Below are 25,692 nucleotides of genomic sequence, written 5' to 3'. Positions count from 1 at the left end.
GTCATTGCTCTTAGTCTTTCATTTTGCTCGTTTAATAAAAATACCATTACATGGGGAATGTTCCTTGCTTTATATTTTGTTGTTCTTTGTAAGTTTATGAAAATTATTGACTGAAAGAAATCTCTATTCACCTATGTGTGTCTCTCTCACACACATTCCCTCCCATTCCCTCCATTTAAAAGCTTTATTTTGCTTCCACTGAAATCAAGGATGTTATATTCATCATGTTTCTTTCTGTTTACTGGCTTTTAAGATACTGGCCATAAATAACTTCACTAAAATATATATGAATTTTATCTTCAATAACATGACCAAAACAAAAGAATGGCCTATGCCTACCTTCAAACTATTTCTACTTTTTGAACTGAAGAGTCAAGCTTATGAACCACATGAATATGTTGTCCTATTATCTCTTTGCAAATAGGAACCAGCTCATTCCAGAAAATGTGTCTGTGATAGAGGCAGTGTTAATTATGGTTTGAGCTTTGGCTATTTCCCCTCTTTGGTTTTTACTCTTTCTGTAGAAACTAAGCTTTGAATAGACAATAAATTACACAACTTTGTGCACAAACCCAGCCATGTTAATTTCGTTGTCCTGAAGATGGGAAACTTCATGTGAAATTGACAGCACTCACACATAAGCAAATGTTGGAGAGGAAACATTCCTAACTCCCAAATTGCAAGTAAAGTTAGAATTGTTCGTAAATCAAATCACCTGTCCTGTTCCTTTCAGGCTATTGCATACCAAGGACAACTAATCAGCTCACTGATATCACAAAACAAAGTCATAATAAAAGGTTATTCTCTGAAAGCACATCTTTCTGCTTTGCCAAACTATTTTCTCTCTATCTTGGCAATGACTCTTATCTTAAGGAGAAAGAAGATCTCCAGTTCTCTGTGAACGCTGTAAACCCTTCCCATTAATTTCATGGCTTGCTAACTCATGTTCTGTTATCCTTTAGAACTGCATCACACACACACACACCCTCTATGAATCATCCAAGGAAGATCTTCAGGCCTTTCTCACAGAAAGACATGGAGAATCCTACCCAAAGTAGTAAATATAAGGACTACACTTGCAAAGTTTCACAGCCTTCAATTCCATCTTAGGCACAATACTTCAGACAGGTCACTCTAAATAGCTCAGATCTTCAGAGCCACTTGTGTTTTCACAGTCTCTCTTCGCTTTCAGTTATTACATAACTACATTAAACTATTCTTCCTCCTTCTGGATTCCATACAGAATACTTAAAATGCTACAGGAGCAAGTAATTAAGAAGTTTAGATCTTATTCATAGTCAGCTTCCAAACTAATAGGCAAGGAAGCAAATCTGGAATTCTTGCATATTTTAATCCAGACTGAGAAGAGTACATTGTTATATGCCCCTCTCCAGTGGAAACAATTGTCCACACCTAACTCTCTAATTAATGGTTTTAAGTGCATGAAAACGAAGTTTCTGTTGCATGGACTTGTAGACATCTGCACTTGTTTCATTTCTGTGTGACCCTCTATGGCTTAAATTTTAGCTATACATACGGTCCTTCTTTAATGTTTTTACTCTTGGTTTCAGAGACAAAAAGAGCCTCAGGCTTAAAGATGTATAACAATTAATTTGAAATTGGTTGTTCTGGTGGGGTTTTTTGTGAGCGTTTGTTGGTTCTGTTTTTTTTTCGTTGTTGTTCTTAGTTGTTTGTTTTTTAATGAAGAGTATAGAAAGGCAGCTATTCATAAAATTAGACAGCCACAATATGTAAATAGAGCCAACTCCCTTGCCCTCTGTTAATCCACATACTGAGATCTGGATAACACTTGTTTAATATATAAACAATGCTAATACACATATAAATTGCAGTCTATTCAAATAAGTATTATACTAATTATTCTGCTGACAAATGTGTTTTATATACTCTGATTCCGTTAGAGTGGCATTTCTGTATATTATGAATTAGACTCAAATCTGTGTTTCAAAAACAATACTGCTGCTAAGGAAAGCATTTTTTAAGAATTAAAGCAAGAAGTGGAATAAGAATGTGGTTCTTTTAAGGGGACATGAGGCAATGATACAGGGATGCTAAAGATGATAAACGCAAGATTTTGGCAAAAGTTGTATCATGATTTCTCTGCTTCACGTGGAAATACAAGGCTGCCTCTCCTCAATCAGCAGAAAAATTCCCCATTACCTCAGTAGCATAGTGTCAGGTCTGCCAAAACCCACAGTCCTCCTGCACTACATGGCTGTTCAAAGAATATTTCATGGCCTGTAAATCACCATCAGCATTTGTCTGAGAAACAGCTATGTTAACAGATCTCTTCATTATCTAAACAGCAGGAGACCCCTGCAAATTCTCTCAAAAACAGCCCAGGAGTACATCCACACTGTGGAATCAGAGAGCATTTGGAAGAGAAGCTGAGGTATGGATCACTTTAACACAACTGGTGAGGAAATAAGGAAAAATGGAAAATAAAAATTTAAAAAAATGAGGAAAAAAAAAAAAGTACTTTCTTAGAAATAAAATAGCACTCATTATTCCATAGCCTTGACACCCCAAAACTGTGGATAACCACAGCATTTAGCAAGAGGAAATACAGTGCATAGAAAGGAGATTTTTATTATTTTTTTTCTTTTTCATCAGAGGACTTTACTGACTTGGATAGGAAAAGAAATGGTCTACTGCAGTGTACATGTATTTCAACCTTTATAAATCTACAGCCACCCAAAAGACTTCACTGCAGAAGTTACTTCAGATGTGTGGTCATGAACAATCATCAGACCAGAAAACTAGCTTACAAGTAAGTAAAATGAAGTATACCAAGCAAAAGACAGCACAACATTGCACATTATATGGAAGTGAAAAAAAAATGGCCCTTGTATTTATCAGCACATTAAATGACAATCAGAAGATACAGTGAGTGCCTGTATCAGTAGACATTAGAGGTGACTTAGGCATACAAACAAGCCTTGTAAGTACACTATGAAAATCACTGAAAGTTGGCGTAGCCCTGGTGGCTTCCAACACATAGTAGGGAGCAATTCCCCTGGGTGTAACCACGTGACCGGCACACCACGACCCACCCCCGGCCCAGCCAGGGCCTGCTTGTTCCGTCACCACTTCCGGCCCTGCTGAAAACAGCACCACCCCACCTCCCCTGTGGCCTGCGTCAGTGGTAACATTTACTTGCTGTCTTGAAGACACGTACTTCACACACTCACCTTTCCCAGGCCTAAATTTGGGTGCCTGCTGCTAGTTCTCCTCTCAGAGCAGGGCCACCTGCTGCTCTAGACCCACCCGCCCCTTCCCATCCAGCACAGAGGCCTGAGCAAATGTATAAGGAATTAAATCTTTAAAAAAGGAGGAGCTCTCTAAAGGGAATTACAATGAGCAATAATTACTGGGGAAAACTTCAGGCTGAGTGATTGTTTTCTCAAGTAATGATATCTTAAAAGCTGAATCATCTCTTCTATCCACAGTTATACAGGACCCTTCATACTGAAGCCTTTTTCTAAAACATGTGGAAATAAATTTAAAAACAAACACAACAGGTTTCATTGAAAAAAAAAAAAAATCCCTGAGGGAAATGATTACAAAAATCCAGTCTAGTAAACAAATCATTTCAAGGAGAAATCCTTTTAGAGACAGTCATATCAAACGAAGAACTTCTTCTCTGACTCCTGACAAAGGTAATAGATTCTGAATTATTACTATTATTGTTCTTATTGAAGAAGATTGAGGCCTAAAGTGAAAATCGAGTGTCTTTTCATAAAGTGGGTGTCTGTTCAAAATATTTTCTAGTTTGAAAGGAAAAATAAGGTAAACAATGCACAGAAGAAAGGAGATTTTATTATACTCATTTTCAGAGAGAGGAGTAATGCACGAAGAAGTCAAACTTCTTTCTTTACTTGTAAAGGAAGTTTATACTAAGGAACAAATAAATAGAAGTCACCTGACTTAGAGTGGAAGGTCTTTTTCTCTTTACTATAAACAGCATGTTCAGAAAAAAAAGTAAAACTCCTTGTCACATACACCCCCTCAAAACTGTACTGCCTGTATAGCTTTCGCTAGCTGCTGCAACGAAGTAAAATATTCAGAAAATTCATATTTCAAGTCTTCTATTATTTCTTCACTTGTATTTATTTCATTCAGCTAAACTATGACTAAAAAAGTGTTTTCAGAGAACACTTCTCTAAAAAAAGAGGTATGCTTATCTAGCTGCACAGTTTACTCCTGAGGAAAATTTTTCCATTCCATTTCTCAGTATTTTTAAGGGAATCTTCAAAAAGATTCAGCGAAGATTTGCGGGCATAGTATAACTTGCAGACAACTGTATGTATTTCAGAGTCTTGAGTTTATCAGAAGGCCTTGAAAGGCAAATTAGAAGATTAATACCCATTTTGGTTATATGAACAAGCAAATTTATAGCAGTGTGTTCTCCTGCTCCCTGAGTTTCATTGTTAGCGGTGTATGGTGGATGTGCATCCAGTAACAGAAGCTCTGTATCGATAAACACCCCAGGTTTGGACTTATCGCTAATTTACTCAAAATTTTGGTTTGAAATCAGCTTGCACCCTCAAATTAAAGAAGGCTTTGCAACATTTCTCAGTTTTTATTACGGAAAAATAATGAGCGGTCTCATCCTATTTTTGATAATTTTAGTCACGATTCCAGACAAAGATACAAGCAAGGAAAAATGAAGAAATTAAAAATAAAAGGCAAAACAGTGTATTGAGGTTTTTGCGAAAAGCAAAAGAGTTATCTTCACTTTCAGAACATTTGAAAGACTAACCTTATCTTTATTAAACCCATGTTATTAAAGAATCTTTTGGGTTTTTTTGATGTTGTACAATGCTGCAATAGAGAGAATGTTCCATAACTCACTACAAGCAGTATATGATAGAGTTTTGTAATTGGAAATTATCCATAAATAAAATGATATGGTCAAATTAGCCATCTGCAGTATTCGTATTATTTAAAATTACCTGGGTTGTTTTTCAGCACTTTTTAGCAATTCTGAACAATATCAATCACATAAATAAAATAAAACCAGTATTACTATTTCTTGAGAGAAATACCTAATTCTTATTTCAGAAAACATGTTATTTCCCTGAGCTTTCACTATAATCAAGGTATTTACTAGCATGATTTGTTTTGCCTTTCAGCAGCTAAAAGAGCAAAGCTGACAAGCTGGTGACAAGATCATTACTTTATTGTTTCTTCAGCGAAAATACACTTTAAGTGGAGAAATTACACAAATCTGAGGACTTAGGTTTCTTCAGCCAACAGTTATAATTCCAAAATTATTTGGTATTGACATACCTGGACTTTTATAGCCATTCAGGGTCAAAAAGTTTATTTACCAGATGAGGCAAAATGGTTGAGTATCAGTATTCAAAAATTATCAAGCAGATTTGTTTCTGCAGCAGGTTGTTCACTAGTCAGCTCTTTGTCACTGTTACATCTTTATGACTTTAAATCTTTTCATTAGTTGCTGATAACATGGGTAGCTAAAAATGAAACAAAACCCGATATGTTACCATTTATTTATTCTGAGGTACTCATGTGGTATGGATACACAAGGTATCAAATAAAGACTATTTAGCACTCTTAGAACCAGAAATTTTAAGCTGTTGAGATCACAAGTATGAGCCAACTCTTGAGGAATTTGTTTCTTGGACTGACTGGATGACTGTGTTGTCTGGTCCAGCTACAGGATGAAGAGGACTATAGATAATGAGGATAGAGACAGATGGTTCATAAATCAGAATGAGTCAGGTTTCTTAGTAGCATTCATTTTGCCTTTGATTAACAGGATGTAGCTACCATATTTACTCATCATCTGTCTTCAATACAATCAAGTAATCCTAAGAAAAACCAAAAAACACCAACCTCCCCTCCCCTCCCCCCCCCCCTTCCCCCCCCCAACTATGTAAGGTGTCATTGTTTATATTTATTCAAAAAGTCAAAGATCTGTGCATCCTGGGCATTTGGCTGCTGAGGCTCAGGAGCAAGTCAGGTAATGGCACAAGTGTCCAGCTCCAGAGAGACTTGTTTGAGAAAGCTCTGCTAGGAAATCTTATCAGGGTCACCCCAGGTGGCACATACAGGAAATTCCCTCTGAGTGTGTGCTGAACAAAGGATGTGATTGGTTTTACACACAAGCTACAGAAATTAGCACAGTGTCCTGTCGTTATCAGTTTCTTGTCAAATGCCTGCATCATTTGCCTACTTATCCTGTGCCAAAGTAGAGCTTAAACCCAAAGTTTTGGTAATTTTAAATGTAATTTTAGGTGCACAAAGGTTTTCATGGACTTCAACAACAACTGTCATAGGCTTGAAATTGTAAATATGCACAAAGCAACTTGTAGCATTTTAAATCAAATTATTACACTCAAAGGTAATCCCAGGAAATTTTAAAAAATTAAAAACTGTAGGAAGAAAGTTAACCTTTCCTAATTATCAAGTCCAACATGGCAGCTTATCAGCCTTTGAGGAAATCCATCAACCTTCATAAACACTTTTTTTTTACTGGAAGAAATATGCCAAGCTCATGGAAAATTGTCTAAATAGAATTTTATAAACAGAGGGATAAAATATAATAATAACAAGGACTTCCTACCCCTCCTCTATATATTTAAGGTTTAGGGCATTAAAGATATTTAGAAACATCAACAGCAAAACGTTTAGGTAATGTATGCTTACCTATATGTTTATGTGACTGAAAGCATGTGTAATGTATGTTTGGAATTATAGAGTTCTAAAAATGCAGGAAGTAGCAGTCTAATAATAGAAAATATTTTCCTATACCAATATCATTGAACTGTGGCAAAACATAGATGTAGATAAATCCTAAAATTGCAGGCCTGATACAGGGTTCTGCTAAGCTGAGCTGCTGGTCTGGTGGAAGTAGGATAGATGTAATCAGATAACTTCCAGCTTTGCATGGGCTTTCTTTTTCCTTGGGGATATAAACAATCCTTTTGCTCATATGCTGTAGTAGAAACCTGAAGGACTGAAGCAATCTCACTGAGGGAGCAGGCAACTCAGATGAATTTAGCAAATTGAATTGGTTTATAGCAGGATAGTAGCACCTTTTTTAGAGGGTTTCTCCAAGGACAAACAAAGCAATTCATATTTGACTCAATAACAGTCGCTTACATAGCAGGAAAGAATAATTACCCTATTACAGGAATGAGAGGTGAAATTTAATAGCTTAAGTTATTTCGTGGGTCAGATGATCATGGTAGTTCTTTTTGACCTTAAAAATCTATGGATCTGTGCGTTAAGCTGTAGAAGCCCCTCTAGACTTTTTATGTATGGACTAAAAGTTGAACACTGTTTGGAAAGATTAGAAACTTTTTTTTTCCCTTTCCTGGTAAAGACATGGTAGGAGGCAGATGCTGATTTCACCCACCCTTTTTAAAATCTCCAATTTCGTTTCAGACACAGTGTCAACAATTTCTTTATCCCCTCAAAGGCTTCTGTCATCTCTGACTGAACTGTATTTTTAGTAGATTTAAAAGTCACATCTAAAGAATACAAGCATGTATCATTCCTTGATCTTTGCAGCACATAGAGTACGGCAAAAGTAATGAATACAAAGCACTAAACAGTATTTCATAGGTTCACATCAGATTAGTATGATAACAAAGAAATCCTGAATTATGCAATTTGATTGCCTACAAAACTGGGTGAAAGGAATGATTTTCATTTCCCTGACAATACTTCAAGAGCTAATCATAAGTGGTGAAAAGCTGACTGTTGTATTCTTTCACTCCTGTGAAAACACTTAACGTCTCCCAGTTTCTGTGAATAGCAAAGGAAAAAGTAGAGACAATGGCCAGATTGTGTTTATTTTTATGGATTAGTTTTCCAACTCAAACTGTCTGCTGTCTTCCAAAAGGGTGTAATTTGCTAGAAATATTTCCACAGAATAAAAGTATCAAATGCAAAAATAGTGTCACCCAGTGGTCTGGACATACCTTATTTTTATGCTTAAAACAATAAACTCTTTTCCTGGGAAATGTCATACCTCTTTCACCTGGAGTGTGATTCGGAGAAAACTCCAGGAACAAACTTGCCAACAAAGTTTTCAATCTGACAAGCAGGTATTCTTTATTGCGGCACTGGGAGACACGGGGGATAGCTCCTCTTAACCTGTGTCCCCCAGTTGCCACACAAGCCGTCCTTTTATAGCCACTGGGCATACATACATATTCATGAGGCTACATATGGATTGCATCATTTTCCAGAAAGTTCCCCGCATGTGTACAGAATTGTGGTGGTGGTCTCTGAGGGTCGTTTACTTCTTCCAACAATCTTCATCACTTCTGGCCACCTTTGGAACACGCGCAGTAGATGTTTATACCAGCTTAATTGGTTCGTTAGCACCAGAGACATAATAATCCTCCTGTCCTCCTACTTATCAGTTGGTTTAACTGTAGCCCATTGTGGACACCTGCCATTCCCAGATACTCCTTATCACTGTGTCCTGTTCTTCTAGACTGTTTTTTTTTAAAACTATGTCAATGATAATGATTTATCTTGTACAAGAATTCTCAGTATGTTCTCTAGCTGTAGTCTACCTTTTTTCTCTATGTATCATGCACCTCAGTAATTTTCCATTGCTATTGTTATAAAGCCATCAAACTTAACATTACTTAATACTAATTCTAAAGGTTTATATATTCCATTTTGTGATTTTGTGCCCCCTTGTCTCAAGTGTAGTATGTCCTGTTTCAATGAAAGGACTCATCTCTACTCCATCAGCATTTGTCACCATAGTCTTTGTTTTCTCATACACAATATTTTTGCCATTGATTTTAGGACACTGTTTCTGTGAACAAAGTGGTTTTGAGCAAGCAGTGCAAGTTCTTGATTGTCTGTAAGATAATTAATTCCATAGAGGACACATCTGAAGAAAAGTTTGTATATAAAATAAAAACAAAGATTTCCTCTGTTCAAATTCCATGTATTCTTATCCCTGGCTATAATATGATTTTGGAAATTTAGAGAAATCAAATGATTTAGTGGCTTACAATGCTAATGTGTCTTCAATTCAGCTCAGTTTCCTACACAGCTGTTGCCCCAAAATTCCTCTACCTTACCAATGCATATTAATCTATACATATGAAATCTTCACCAAAATCTTGTGATTCTTTTGGTGAAAATTGCTGATACAGCTTGCAGCATATTAGAATCCAAGCATATCCTTTGCCTTAAGTTGCTATCAGCTCTGGGAGAAGACTGACAGTTCTCCAGTGTCTTCCAATGAACTTTTATATAACCGAATAAGCTCTTCCACTATTCACAAAAGTATTATGGAGCAATTGAGCATAGAGGCTTATCAAACCATCCTCCAGTAGTAGCTGGTGAAAACAGCTCACCTGTAGGCGAAATACAGGAATCAAACCTGCTGAGTTTATCAAAAGGAGAGGATCAAACAACAAGAAAATAAAATTTAAAAAAAATAAAGAAAATAGCTTCCTTTTTTTTTTTCTTTTTTCTCTTATTTCACCTATACTAAATATGGTAACAATTATTACCTCCAGTACTATGGTAACAACTACTACTTCACAACATTATCATTATAAACAATCTTGCGTGTAAAAGCCATCAATCAGAATGTTCAGAGGAAGGCCTGGCTCCACAAAAACTGATGTCATGGGAAGATTTATACTTCTTTTTAAAAAAAACTCGGAATTATCCCAGTCAATATTAGCTACATGACATGTACATGACACATCTTTAAGTGAAAACACTATGGCAGTTGTAGATGTTGCGTTTCTCACTTCCTGTTAGTCTAAATATGTCAGATAAATAAATTAATATAATCACAGAACTCCAAATTCAATCAAAAATAATATGTGAAAGCTGAATATATTTCGTACACACTTATTTTCTTGTATAATTAAGAGACCTGCAAATAAAGTAGAAGGAAAGAGAATTATTTAAAGCTCTGTTCAGATTTGGCTTACAAAGCCACAGAAAAATGTGTTACAACAGCTGCATTTTCAACTTCATCAGATCTCAGCACCATTACAACAGTCTCATTCAGTATTTGTACAATACAAATGAAGGCAAATCCAGTATTTGTAGAATAGAAGGAAACTGTCTACAGCTAAAACCTTCTGTCCCATGGGATAACAAACTAACTTCTTACCCTGTTAGACATGATAAATGGCATAATTTTTCAACAATTATAAATGACTGCAAATGCCCTTTGAAGGTCCCTTGCAACCCAAACTGTTCATGGTTCTATGGTACTCTCTCCCCTTGTGTCCCAGAAAACTGAAAAAAAAAACACAATATATTCAGCCTATTTTGAATCAGTACAATAAAGCTTGTTCTATTTTACACTTCTGTAGAATTTAAAGTAGGCTCTGCTTCATTTCATCACCAGTTATGACAGAGGAATCCAAATTTGCTGCTGCAGCTTTAGGGAGAAGAATTAAAACTTATGTGAATCATAGAATAGAATAGAATCATAGAATAGTTAGGGTTGGAAAGAACCTGAAGATCGTCTAGTTCCAACCTCCCTTCCATGGGCAGCGACACCTCACACTAAGCCATATCACCCAAGGCTTCTTCCAACCTGGTCTTGAACACTGCCAGGGATGGAGCATTCACAACCTCCCTGGGCAACCTATTCCAGTGCCTCACCACCTTAACAGGAAAGAATTTACTCCTTATATCCAATCTAAACTTCCCCTGTTTAAGTTTTAACCCTTTACCCCTTGTCCTATGACTACAGGCCCTAAAGAAAAGTCCCTCCCCAGCACCCCTATAGGCCCTCTTCAGATACTGGAAGGCTGCTATGAGGTCTCCATGCAGCCTGCTCTTTTCCAGGCTGAACAGACCCAACTTTCTCAGCCTGTCTTCATATGGGATCTTCATATGGGAGGTGCTCCAGTCCCCTGATCATCCTCGTGGCCCTTCTCTGGACTTGTTCCAACAGTTCCATGTCCTTTTAATGTTGAGGACACCAGAACTGCACACAATACCCCAGGTGAGGTCTCACAAGAGCAGAGTAGAAGGGCAGGATCACCTCCTTCAACCTGCTGGTCACACTCCTTTTGATGCAGCCCAGGATACGGTTGGCTTTCTGGGCTGCAAGCGCACACTGCCGGCCCATGTTCATTTTCTCATCAACCAGCACCACCAAGCCCTTCTCCACAGGGCTGCTCTGAACCTCTTCTCTGCCCAACCTGTAGCTGTGCCTGGGATTGCTCCGAACCAGGTACAGGACCTTGCACTTGTCATGATTAAACTTCATGAGGTTGGCATCAACAAACCAATGATGTAGAATTTCCCTTCACTAAAGCAGGCAGTTGTCTTCTATGCTAATTAATGAACATTCCTCTCATCCAGGGCTACCAGAGGAATTTTATTTAGAGAAAAAAAAAACAAAACAAAACAACAATTTATTGCAGGGTTTTCATCCTCCCTTCTGGCTGCCAGTTCCTCTTCTCAAACATGCTCATCATGTCCCTGATTCACTTTCCTGTCATTGTTCCATGAATATGTTGATGATGGCTTCAAGTGAAGCTTCTTCAGTGTGTTAGAAAGGCTTCTCACAAGGTGAAGTCAGGCAGATAAGAAGTAGTAGGAAGAAACTGAATGGAATCTGTTGGTGCGAAAAATCAGTAAAAGAAGTGGGAATGACAGTTGACTGACGTGAGAAAGAAATCAGGAGCTCAAGGAACCAGGAAGGAAAAAGAGACTATGGTCTGATGCAGTAAAGTGAGTGGGAGAACTCTGAACTTTTATCCTGACTCCAATGACAAATATATTCTAGACAATATAAGAAAGGTTCAGACTTCCATGTAATGTAGACATAGTTATATAGCCATGAAAAATTATTCAATACGTATTTCTTAAACCATTTATCTCTCTTGTATGTGTGCTTATACCATATGAACATAAACATGTATTTAACACTTGAGACCTATTGTTACTCTTCTTAGTACAATTTTTCTTTAAAGGTGACACTTTATAGTGTTTTATGTGTAATGTTCTAGTGTTCTGATCATGTTAAGTCAGAGTAGATTCTGTCCAAATTATTAGAATATGTTAAATTCTTTGACAAAGAAGAAGAATGTGAGAGAAACATACCTCGATTTTTTCACCTGAAAGCTAATTTAAATTTTTGTTCTGAAATCTTGATTTTGTTTTGGAATCAATCTAATCTACAGAAAGATGAAAATCAGTGAAATTTTACCAAAAAAAGGTTTTATTTTTATTATATTTTTGTTTTGAAAAATGAAGAGCAAAGTGCACTATGAGCAGAGGAGAAAATGAAATCTTATTTTCTAAGAATCTGTGTCTTTCAACAAAATTTTCCCTAACTCCAGCAGTCTACTTGACATTTTCTTTGCCTAGAACTATTCCACGGTAATTTCGCTAATTCTTCCTATCACAGCTCCAATCTCCCTTCCAACACACCCAGAGGTATATTCTGCACCATCAAATCATCTGGGAAAGACGTAGGGCATACTGTTGTTGCTTTTCATGCTTTCCAAGCACTTCTGAACTGAGACTGTTATTTTTTTGTCAAAGTTTACCTTATCTACCCATCTAAAAACTTTCATATATAATGAAAAGGAAAGACTATTGATGAGACCGGAACCCTTCCTGTACCTTTTGTTAAGGATTTAATAAGTTTAAAAAGTTATTAATGTGGGACAGATAGATGGAAAAACAGACTCTGGAATTAGTAAAACTGTTTGTCCTGGTTTCAGCTGTAATAGTTATTTTTCTTTCCTTAGTGGAGAGAATAGCTGAGAGTATATGAAAAAAAAAAAACAACAAACAGGGGCCTTCAGTTTCAACTGGCTTATCTATTTTCTCTTGCAGGCAGTGTCAATATATTTATGCTTGAGGACTGTGTTCTGCTGTTTGGGGACAGGTCATTCTTTTTGTGGTAAAACCATCTGACCATCTATAGTTATGTCAGGCATTCACTTTACTCATCTGGTGACTGTTTTCTTGCCTTGTTCAGAGGAGTGAGTTGACCCATTCTGATATGGTTTCAAGGGAATCCATCAGCTTTTTTCTCTATTGTGTTATTAATGGGATTTATAAGTTTTTAACTGAAGAGCTGAGCCTTCACCTGCTAAATAGCTAGACATTCATTGACTTTGCTGTGTACAAGAATGACTACTTTTCACTCTTCTGTGATTAGCTGTATTTTTATGATCCATTCATAATCTTTGTGACATTGACGTAAAATGAGATCATAATGGAGGATTCTGTTACAAAGAAGAAGATTTTTTATTTCTTTAATAAATATCAGTGTGAGTTCTATTTATGACTTCAACTAAAGTAGACCATCTCTGTGTGCTAATTTACTATTTTTACTTGCTTTAAGTTAAAACAAAAAGATTTACAGAAGCTAACATTTGTTACTATTACAGAATTACCTCACATGGTACTGCTATAGGGAAATGTGTGAAAAATGTTTTTAACAAATTTAAATTTTTAAAAATTATTATTTGGATATGGATACTTCTACCTGTAAATACACTGGGCTGAGTCAGTATTTAGCACATTTATGCTGTCACCCATCTGTATCTTTCTACCTACTATCAGTTCATGGTATGAATGAAAAAATACTGATGCTTTGTAAATATGGCTCACCAAAAAGTTAACATTTTCAGTCTGGAGGAATGAAAATTCCGCTTCTTCTTTTTTTTTATTTTTTTTTTAATTATTTATATGGTATTTCCTATTTTGGAGTTTGGTTTCTAGCTTTCAACTTTAAGCAAACTCAGAAGTAGCATGTGAAATTCTGCTCAAATCATCAAGTTTTGCCTCTATAAAAATGAAAATATTAGGCTTACTCTTTTTCATTTAGGGAGAGGACTTATATTATTATGGCATAAACTGATCATGTTTCAGTTCACTGTTGATGCTGAAATGGAAATTTCTACCTAACTCGATCTCAAGCAAGAGAAGTAGATACAGGGTGGAAAACTAGCTTTAGACAAAATCTTGTGTCTGAATTTCACCAATGTGTCACATAATATCTCACACCACATGACTAAATTTAAACACCTAAAACTTGGAAGGAATGTAATTTCACCCCAGCCAAACATTTTGAAATTCTAACTTATTTTAAAACAAAAGTTTGCATCAGGTACTAACAAAATGAATATTGAAGCGTAGCATATATTGCGTGGTTTGTCATTTCTTTTACAAACACTTCTACACAGTCTTACTGGAAGTAAAATCAAATTTTTTCATATGAAGAAGAGAGTACATGAATTTTTCAGCAGTGAAAAGCTGGGAAAGCCACAGGAGAAAGTGTTCTGTCACTTAAAGTGGAGGGAAGCAAAGTGGCCTGCATTAGGTTATTATGTTGTGTGTATGTGGTGTCTAGATTCTCAGTACATATCAAACTCTGTTTTAATAAGAAAACATGAGCCTCTATTCATTGCTCCTTATCACTGTCATTTCACAGATGAATCTTTGGTTCTATGTGTCTACTGACATAATTGACAATTATTCTAGGGGCTGTTGCAAAGACAATTATGCTTGCTTCTTGTTTGAACTGTGTCACACTCTGTTTTCCCTCTCAGCCACTATGTTTTCCACCAGACCAAACACAGACTATTTGTCTTTACTTTTCAAAACACTTAATGATCAGCCCCTGTATCATTTCCCATTCAGTATTTGTTTGATACTGTGTGTTTCTGTTAGGATTCCAGGATCATTATTGAGTAGATTTTAATCCTATATTTTTGCACTTTTACTCCTGATGTTCCATTATATCAGTGTAGGAGTTCCATCATATGAAAAGGCTATTCGTCCAGATAAGAATATCAGCCTATGTGGAATCTCAGCAAAAAGAGGCTTGTGGCCCTCATCATAGCCCATCTAAAATACACTCAGATCTCTTTACAGTATCTGATGATTTTGGATCAGTCTTAGATATTTGCATGCAGGTTCAAATGTAATAATAGGAAACAAATGGCATACGGCTCTTTAGGGGAACCTATGATGTCAAGTAAAACATCAGATAAAGTTTTACAGAACTTGAAAATGAATATTCCAATTGCTTTCACTTACCAACTCTAATGGGAAAAAAAAGTAAGGATATCTCCACAGAATGTTGAAATCCAAATTAGGCAGTCTCAAGCCAGAACAACTTGATCTTAAGAGGAAAATGTGGACAAACTGGAAGTGGTCAAACACACAGAGGAGAAATATGTGGTGATGCTTATGAAAGACAGAAAAAAAACATATAAAAAAAACATTTTTTTGAAGCTTGTTCCTCTTTTTGACAAGCTTTAAGATTCAAGCTTTTTTTTTTTTTTAATTTAAACTGACTTACATAATTGTGAGATTTTTTCCAAAAGTATAATTTTGCAATTTTCTCTTCTATAAACATTATTAGAATGTATAAATTAGTTAAGACAAAGAAAAATCCAAAGAGTGATAATAAAGTAAAATAAAATAAAATCACGTGCCTTCCAAACAGTTTGCACAAGACTAAAAAGGCTGTGAATGTGTGTTTGGCTGATTGCCACAAAATGCTATGTGCATTCTGCCTGGCAACAGAAAGTTTGATGGTGCTTTTGTCTGTCTGGTCTCTTGATTTTTGTCACCAAAATTTTAGATTTGCGTGTACCATTTTGTTGCTAACGGTATCCAGGAACCACAAAGAAAATTATTTTAACTACATAGTCATATAATCATAGCTGTAAATGTCTACATAATTTTTATTCCCAGTGTTATACAAACACACTGCATTTTTAAAAAACACAGCTCTGTTATGCTTTCCATATCAATGAAAAAATAGGATTGTGTTACTTTTTTCCTTTCTCTGCAGCATGCCAAACAAAATGTTTGACAAGAATTTCCCTCCTCATTTTACCAGCATGGTAAATAGACTTCAGAATTGAGTGTACAGAGAGATCAGTAGATGGACATGTCCTTGATTTTTTCCTATACAAAGTGGGATCATCCTGTCATATGTTCTTTCTTCCTTAGCTATTGAGCTTTTGGATTTCAGGTAAACACCTGAGCTACTTAGAGAACTTTAATTTCCAAGACCTGGGCAGCCTGCCTACCTTTTCACACACTTAATAAAATCAGACAGAAAGAATAGAATTACAGATTTAAAAGGGGAAAAGGAAAAAAAAATGCTTATGGAAAAAGTAACAGAATGTTGTTATTCTAAAGAGGGTTCACATTTGTTTCCAATATGAACCTTGAATATAGAATGGAAAGTTGAAATAGTATTTTTCTTTGAGGGCTGCACCAATACAAAAATGACTAAAAAGTGTGATTCAGGACTGCAGAGAATATGCAACATACAGCATTTTCAATATACGTAATATACGTAATTTCTAAGTAATTACTTCTCCTGACTTGGTTTTCATTTTCTTGGGTTAAATAATTGCCTCAGCATTGTTTACCTTTTTTTTTTTCCTTTTTTTTAAAATGGTAGGCCTTTTTTTTCATCCCAGTGTAAAAGGTACTGCCATTTTTGTTTTGTAAACTGCCTGGTTTAAAATGTTACCCAAAGGGTTGGTGCAATAAGTATGTACAGGGGTTAAAGGAGAATATGATTTCTTTAGCTTGGGAACAAAGAGAATTCTCTGAAATGAGCTTTCCAGAGAACTTGTAATTGGCTTATTTGTATTTATTTGTATTCACTCAGATTTCAGGAAGGCACAATAGCATGCAGATTTAAGTATACACCAGATGCAAAGTAGCAACCAAACCCATCCCTGTCAGAAATTGAGATATGGCAGCTTTCTTTAGTTCAGTACTTAACATGCAATGACTTTTGCTTTCTCTTGCATTTCTCATCCTCCATGGGACACTGCAGATGAAAATAGTTCATCCTTTGTGCATTAGCTTGATGCTGCATCCCTTCAATTTGCAAACTCCCTCTAGGCCTCAAGTTTGGCATTTGCTTCTCAAGACTTCCTTGGAAATACTTCAATTATGTTTAATATCCATGATGAGTAATAACATTAGGTAACATCTAAGCCTCAAATGATGTAACTGACAAATTAGACATAAAGGTAAGGATTTCTTTAACAAGCAGTGTAGATAGACAGCAACCTGGATGCAATCATTGTATGCATTTTTAATTTATTTTATGACACTCAAAAGGGAGTTTCAAGGTGATTTTTTCTTTTCCTACTTAAATTCAGCTTCATGCTGTTTTCTAACAAAATAAATTTGGACATTTTGCATGTTCTTGATGGTGAGCACTAAGAAGCTACATCCAGTTCTACTGAAATGACAACACTTCAGCACAGAGGAAATGGCTCCTATCATTACTAGAAGTTCCTACAATGCTCAGTCCTTGTTCAGAGAACTGTTGTAACTGTTGTGTATGGTTCTATGGTAATAGGATATTATGATACACGTATATAACAACTTGTAATGAAATTTCTACAGGTATGTAGCGAATAAAAGACAGACTAGGGACAACATGGGCCCTCTCTGGAAGCTATCAGGAGAACTGGCTACCCCGGATTTGGAGAAGGCTGACGTTCTTAATGACTTCTTTGCCTCGGCCTTCACTGGAGAAGGCTCTGACACACACCACCCAAGTCTCGGAACGCAGACACAGGGACTGTGAGAATGATGGACCTAGGCCAGCTGTAATACAGGATCTGGTTCAAGACCATCTTAAAAACCTGAATGTGCACAAGTCCATGGGACTTGACGAAATCCATCTGCGGGTCCTGAAGGAGCTGGCGAATTAAGTTGCGAAGCCACTGGCCACCATAGTTGATAAATCATGACAGTCAGGTGAAGGTCCCAATGACTGGAAAAAGGGAAATATAACCCCCATTTTCAAGAAGGGAAAAATGGATGACCAGGGGAATTACAGACCAGTCAGTCTCACCTCTGTGCCTGGCAAAATCTTGGAGCAGATTCTCCTGGATGGCATGCTAAGGCACATGAAAGACAACAAGGTGGTTGGTGACAGCCAGCATGGCTTCACTAAGGGGAAATACTGCCTGACCAATTTGGTGGCCTTCTATGATGGGGCTACGGAACTGATGGACAGTGGTAGAGCAGTTGATGTCATCTACCTGGATGTCATCTACATCTTCATCACTGACATGGACAGTGGGATTGAGTATGCGTTCAGCAAGTTTGCCAATGACACCAAGCTGTGTGGTTCAGTTGATACGCTGGAGGGAAGGAATGCCATCCAGAGGGACCTTGACACGCTTGTGAGGTGGGCAGATGCCAACCTCATGAAGTTTAACCATGCCAAGTGAAAGGTCCTACACCTGGGTCGGAGCAATCCCAGGCACAGCTACAGGTTGGGCAGAGAAGAGATTCAGAGCAGCCCTGCGGAGAAGGGCTTGGTGGTGCTGGTTGATGAGAAAATGAACATGGGCCGGCAGTGTGCGCTTGCAGCCCAGAAAGCCAACCGTATCCTGGGCTGCATCAAAAGGAGCATGACCAGCAGGTTGAAGGAGGTGATCCTGCCCTTCTACTCTGCTCTGGAGTATTGTGTGCAGTTCTGGTGTCCTCAACATCAAAAGGACATGGAACTGTTGGAACAAGTCCAGAGGAGGGCCACGAGGATGATCAGGGGACTGGAGCACCTCCCGTATGAAGACAGGCTGAGAAAGTTGGGTCTGTTCAGCCTGGAAAAGAGCAGGCTGCATGGAGACCTCATAGCAGCCTTCCAGTATCTGAAGAGGGCCTATAGGGGTGCTGGGGAGGGACTTTTCTTTAGGGCCTGTAGTCACAGGACAAGGGGTAAAGGGTTAAAACTTAAACAGGGGAAGTTTAGATTGGATATAAGGAGGAAATTCTTTCCTGTTAGGGTGGTGAGGCACTGGAATAGGTTGCCCAGGGAGGTTGTGAATGCTCCATCCCTGGCAGTGTTCAAGACCAGGTTGGAGGAAGCCTTGGGTGATATGATTTAGTGTGAGGTGTCCCTGCCCATGTCAGGGAGGTTGGAACTAGATGATCTTCAGGTCCTTTCCAACCCTAACTATCCTACGATTCTATGATTCTGTCAAAGAGAAAGCACCAAAGACTGTCACTGAACTGCTGAACTGAAGATGACCATTTTAGAACTCTTACCAATCTGCAAAACAGTTTGTCTAGAAAGGTGAAGGACTACTCTTCCACATTAGTGGTAATTTGACTACTTAGAGAATCTAAAACCATAGTGTAAGTCTTACAGAAAAAGAAAATACCTTTAAAAATGTTGATACAGGTGGAAAAGTTGCAGTGTCTTTCTGCTGAAATGTCCTTCCAGCAAGACAGTGATCACTAAAGCTTTTCTACTTTTTCTAAGTGTATCAGTTTATCCACCCAAAAAAAAAAAAAGTCTTTTTCTGCAAATCTCAACTCCTTCCTCATTAAGCCATCACAACTATCATAACACCACAAAGCCAAAAATATGAATATGTGACTTTAAGTCCTCCTTAGTGGATAAAATTTCTTTTTAAATATCCATTCCCATTGCAATAATGAAGGACAGTCCAGGTCATTTCATATTTGAATAAGTCAGAACAAGATTTCTCTCTGTCATAAAACAAAACTGGAAATTTGCTTGCAACAGTATTAGTAATCATGACAGCTTAGTAAGCCATTTTTCTAAACGCTTTTAAATTTATACTTTTTTTATTAGCTAATAACATACAATGTCTTTTACAAATATATTTGTTATTTAAACTATATTGAAGATTACTTTATGAGAATAACTGTGTGTAATTTGTCTGCAAGCAGGTAATGGAACCACTTTTGAATTTCTGCCATGTTGTTTAAGTATTTTCCTTTTTATATATACTGCCTGAAGAGGTACCTCATTTTGCCTCAATTAATTATGTAAGAATCAGACCCCTGAATGGAACCAAAAGTTAGATGCTGAAAACTAAACAATATAAGCAGTACTCTCAGCAACTTTTCAACTTAAAAAGTATAACAATCTGTTCCATGCTAGAACATTATAAATGTTACATAATTATATAATTATATAACATTGTATAATTCTTTTTCTTTGCCAACAACAACAAAAAAGCAGAGAACTAATCACATGTTAACTAACTAAGATCAAGCACTATCCTGGAGAAGAGCTGATTGTATTTTTAACATGTTAGCAAGTTGAGAATAGCCTACTGAAAGCTTCTTTATATCAACCTACTAATTCATCTGTGAGTGGCTTTTGTAATTTTTCTATCTAATCTTTAGATAACATTTTTCTTTTTAGACATACTTTTTTCTTAGTTATAGAACAGTGTCAGGGAAATACTTGCTCATCGTAATGCAGGCTGAGTCATCATGCCCCTGGCAGACTAAAACAAAGTAATCACATTTGTCACAAGTATACAAATCCTGATGTGAGTTTGAATAAGAGATCTGTGTGCTGAATTTATGCTGCTTCTAGTGAAACATGTTCACTAGAATATTCATGGAAAATGAATGCAAAAGAGGAAATAATCTCAGTAAAAGTGAATTTATTTTAAACATGGAGTGTGGATTTTGCTTTGCTTAACCAGCAATACCTGAAGTTCCCTGACCTTCTCCAGGCTTTTCATGTTAATAAAGTTGGCAGAATTTATCCTTAAATTCGTGGTGGTGAATTATAAATAGTATTTAATCTTGTATCATTAAACTAAATTGTAATTTTGCCTCTATATGAAGTGGGTACAGGACAATGTTCATCATATTTTGCTTTCAAAAATATTTCACAGCAGTTTCACATTCACAGCAGTTTAGAAAGTATTTTCTTTAAAATGGCAATGCTTAAACCAAAAAATTATTGTTGTCATCTCTTTCAGACTGAATTTAAACTTCAAACTGGTATTTCCTCCCATTTTTCTCTTTCAAGAGGAAAGCTTATTGGAAACACAGGACCAATGACAGGCTTTTGAGAGTAAGCCAGAGAGTTAGGAGGAGAAGAACCATTCTGAAGTGCTTTAATTGGAGGTCATCCAAGGGGAAAAAAGATTAGGGCCTTATGTCTCTAGTGGGTACTTCAATTCACATCTGACCTACTGGATGCTGGTAAATGTAGGTTATCATTGTTTAGAATGTTGGCCAAGCCCTCTCTAAACAATTGAGGTACCATTAGTGGAATATGATGTTATGAACTGGAAATGATCTTATGAATACCTGCTCTTTGAAGAGGTAAAAGGTTTACCTTTTTTTGTGTTGCCTTTGTATCTTTTCCTTTAAAGCAGTGTTAAAGCTGGATGATATAATTATTGCACTAGTGATATTGCACTGAGAGAAGCCAGCTGACAAATCTTGTGAAAAGATTGCAGAACTGCAGTTTGAAACATAATCTCAAACATTTAAACACTTGAATAAAGTAGCCAGCTAAATGTCAGCAGCTTAAAGCCCTAGATCAGAATCATCCTCCACTTTTTCTAGTACACTACTATTTAGCATTGATTTTGGCCCCTGTGCACAAGGCCTGAAAGACCATTGCTCCAAGAGTGGTACCAGGCAAAAAGAAAGATTCCCTAGATCTCTTTATGACTCAGCTGTTGCAAGCAGTTTCCTAAACACCTTGAAGAAGGAAATACTAGTAGCATCTTCTGTTTTGCAGCCCTCTAGGCTATCTGATGGCATATTGACTATGTAAATTAGGTTTCTCCAGAGATGATACCTCTTTCTAAACATCAGTCCCACCAAATCTAGCTGACATTAATATTATACATTTAGATTACAATGTATTCAATTAGATAAATTTATCTCCAAAATGCTCACAAAACTGAGTTCACCCATGACTGCAGTGCAGCTATTGCATCTGCATTCACTTGGATTCAGAAATGCCCACTGCTACTAACTGAACAGCCAAAGAGCAGTTGGTAACAGTCTGTGATGACAGCCCATTATACTTGGTATAGGAACAATCACTACCCACAGCCTAGTCACAGCAGAGTTAAATACAATGGGTGGCTATACATGTAAATTATAAAATAAAATGTCAAAATAAATCAAAGCCCATTAAAGTTATCTGTGTCACAGTGAGGCCTGATTTGTTCAGTAGCTGCGACACAGCTCTCCACAAACAATTGAAGGAAACTCCAGGAAGCCTGTGCACTGATCCCTTAAGCAAAGCAGTTTCAGGAGTCAAAATCTAGCACAAAAACTTTTCCTATGACTCTCCATCGCTTGAAATGATGCCACCACAGAATGCATGCCAAGTAGTTAGTGAAAACGGTGTGTAAGAAACTTAGTGTACATTGGAAATGTGAATTATGTCCACCGATGTGGTTCTGGTTGGTCTTTTTTCCATGAGGGGTATCTCTTTTGACTCCCTATATCAGAACAAAGTGGACTGGAAAAGAGTTTACAGGAAGATGAAGTTAACAAGTGTCTGGATCTAAAATTCACAGCTGTCCAGGTTCATCTCCTAGACTGAAAAACAAAATAAAAATCCTAAGAGTGTGGAAAAAGTTTGGATTCAGAGTTGTCCATCAAGATCAGGAGTGTATTACCTTATAATTTCTTTAGTGGATGACAATATAGAATGTCTCTTAGGAGACAGAGGTGGTCAAGGTGGTGCTTTCCACATATGTTTTCCAGTTCAGCTAAAAACTTGAACTCTAAACACTTGTTCCCTCCACTCATCCAAATCAAGAAATTTCAGCTGGCATTGCTGTTTTAAGCTAAAAACTTTGAGGATTTTAAATATTTGACTCTAAAGATTCTTATTAAAAGGGGCTATAATGCATTCTGTAGAAAATGGAAACTTTTTTCAAAACAGTTAACAAAGTTGATCATAACCTTAGCTTTATACACTGAGATAGTTCTGGCAGATAATTTTAAATATACCAGAAGGACTGTAGACCTTTAATGAAGCTGTATCTGTTCTTGCAATGTATCTGTATCAGGTCATACAAACTGGACTGGGTAGGCAAGAATGCTGTTATGATGGGGAGTCATTTTTAAGTACTAGAGTCTTGAAGCTGTTGCAGAAATAAAAAAAATAAAAAAATCTTACCTATTAAAGCTATGTGTGTTATGAATTTAAAGAGTATACACAGTCAGAAAGCTGTTTGTTTGGTTGGTTTGGTTGGTTGTTTTCCCTGGGACAAAGATACTTCCAGACTTCCCTAGTCACTATCCTCCTAAACTTAAGATGAAGGTGACTTTCAAGATGTAAATTCTTTATGCAGCAGCTCTAAAACCACCCCTCTGACAGCTGAGAGACTGAACTTTAAGTGACTGCATTTAGAATTGTGCTCAGACAGTCTCCCTACATGTTGCTGTTCTGTAGATTAGTGAATCACTTTATTTTCCCATAGAGCTCCCTCTTTCTGTTAGCACCATTTACTCTGCCAGACTTGAGCTGCATCTGTACTTATTTAAATGCCACTCCTAAGCTTCCAGTGCACACAGCAAGCCTTTCCCTGGAAAAGGCTTAAAATGCCACAGCAATTCCATCTTTGTCTAGGCTAGTCTGAATCAAGCAGCCATGTGACTGGCAACACTCTACAGGAACCAAAGAAGTGCTGACCTATCTTAGGATAGGTCCCCCCCTGGGGTTCTCCCCTTCCCTGCTCCCAGAGGGATGGGGAGGAGGATCAAAAGACTGCAACTCCCATGGGTGGAGACAAGGACAGTCCAGCAACCAATGTACAACACAGATCACCACTGCTACCACCACCACCAACAATGATAAGAGAAAATAACAAGGGGAGAGAATACAATACCACCTGCCAAGAAAAGAGTCCGACCTAGAAGCCCATGTCCTTCTGGGTAACTCCCAGTTACCCCCCCCCCCCCCAGGCATGACATGCTGTGGTATGGAATACCTCTTTGGCTATCTTGGGTCAGGTGTCTGCTTCCTCCCGGCTTCCCCTCCTCCCTGGCAGAGCATGAGGCTCTCAAAGTCCTTGGTCAGGGTAAACATTACTTAGCAACAATTGAAAACATCGGTGTTATCAGCACTGTTCCCAGGCTGGAAGTCAAAACACAGTGCTGCATTAGCTACCAAGAAGGAGAAAAAATTGACTGCTACTGCTAAACCCAGGACAGTATGTTTGCGAGAATATGAGATAAGTCTATGGAAATACAATCCTGCTATTCCAGACTGCCATGGTATGGGAATTCAGTCCAAGCCGCTGTATCATAGGTGTGCATTAGAGGCATGTGCTGTGTACCCTGTACAGTAGCTATGAAATGCAGCTCCTGCTTTGAGCTTACTCAGACAAAAGCACCCTGGAGGACATTAATAATGTGCAGTACATGTTAGCTCCCACATCCGACACAGTCTTTTTGGACTGGAATATGGCATTATTAGCCTTCTCCCCTTCATGTCTCTTTCTGAACTGCCCTGTTGCAGCATTCATAGGAAATCAGTTACTGAGTGGGTATCACAAAAAAATTAATTACTGTATGAAATAATGTTCAAGCTAAATAACAGTTATATATTTGTAGATATGTACCATACTAAAATAAAGAGATCAATTAAAAATGTACCCTAAATTGAAAAGTAATATAGGAAGCATATTTTGTATGTTGCTCCTTTTGTGCAGTGAAATGTAAATACATTTCACACGTCTGTGTGTGTATAAACATATATATTTTTATATATCTGTCTATCAAAGTTCTCATATGCATTCCTTGCTGTGTACTAAATGCTATAAAATCCCACTTCTCCTTGGAGGGAGTGCTGACTGCAGAGAGAGTGTGCAGAGACTGGCAGTGTTTTATAAAACCTGGCAAATATAAGTGTAATAATGATAGATGTGTCAATATCCAAATGTCAACATCCAAAGTTTTCTGGCCAGATGTTTAATCTTTTATGATCTGGAGATACTTACTACCCTTTAAAAGATCCCCCAATGGCTATTAACAGATGCATTGTATTTATACATATTTATTTACCTAGTGTTACAAAAGTGAATTACACCATTTTTAAATAAATACAGTGCAAAGAAGTTCTATTAAATATTGAAAAGAGTGATAAAAGCCAGAGAAACTATCTCTTACATGAAATCTTCCAACAAAATAGAATACTTCTTACACTTGTATTCACTATATAGCTGCATTCCCTCTTCCACAATAGTCTGTAGTAGGACTGAGCCAGTGACATCATTGTCTTATTATGGGCGCTGATTCTGGGCTGAAGTTTATCATCCTGTCAACAGCAAGTGTGACCATTTGTAGGGCAAGGACATGTCAGGACACCTGGGACACATTTGTATATACAGCCTTTTCCTGCTGTCTGTCTGCCTGCCGCCTAAACTCAGTCCCACCCACATCCCATTTAAAGTCTACAGTAGGAGAAGGACAAGAGAAAGGAGGGGAAGGACATGGGGATAGGGAGAAGAGGGAACAGTGTTGATAAGAAAGGACAATGACTGGAATGTATATACTGGGGGGGGGGGGTGGGGAGGGGTGTTTAATGTTTGTTCTGTTGGAGGCTGCTTCTTAGAGGAACGGTCTCAGAGGAACAAAAAATAGCAAATGAAGGCAGGAGGAAGTTCTTAAGAGGAATTAAGAGAGGATTTATGCAGCAGTCCTGATTTTACCTATGATTCTTAGTTATTTCACATTTTAATAATTAAAATATTGCAAATTACATTTTTTCTGTTCTTTATACTGCTATCTCTTTGTATATACATACATATATGTATCTGTATGGACATAGACCAGAGAGCAGTTAGAATTGTTTTCCAGCATCAGCCATGTATCTTCTTTCTTTACCACAACTAAATAAATTCAGTTCAATTGCTCAGGCAA

At 37.3% G+C, this 25,692-nt stretch overlaps 1 long non-coding RNA gene across 1 annotated transcript in view; it reads right to left on the bottom strand.

Moving 5' to 3' along the window:
* Positions 1-25,692, bottom strand: part of LOC134172727 (uncharacterized) — a 370,358-nt gene that overhangs the window by 75,265 nt on the left and 269,401 nt on the right. The window contains exon 2 of the long non-coding RNA XR_009967985.1: positions 8,036-8,471. This is a non-coding gene — a long non-coding RNA (uncharacterized LOC134172727). The remainder of the gene's footprint in view (positions 1-8,035; positions 8,472-25,692) is intronic.

This window comes from Pezoporus occidentalis, unplaced genomic scaffold, assembly GCF_034315485.1.
Source record: "Pezoporus occidentalis ecotype Australia unplaced genomic scaffold, CSIRO_AGI_Poc_V1 ctg47, whole genome shotgun sequence".
Classification (NCBI taxonomy): Eukaryota; Metazoa; Chordata; class Aves; order Psittaciformes; family Psittacidae; genus Pezoporus; species Pezoporus occidentalis.
Note: the sequence above shows the minus strand (reverse complement) of the source record. Positions and strands in the feature narration are given on the sequence as shown.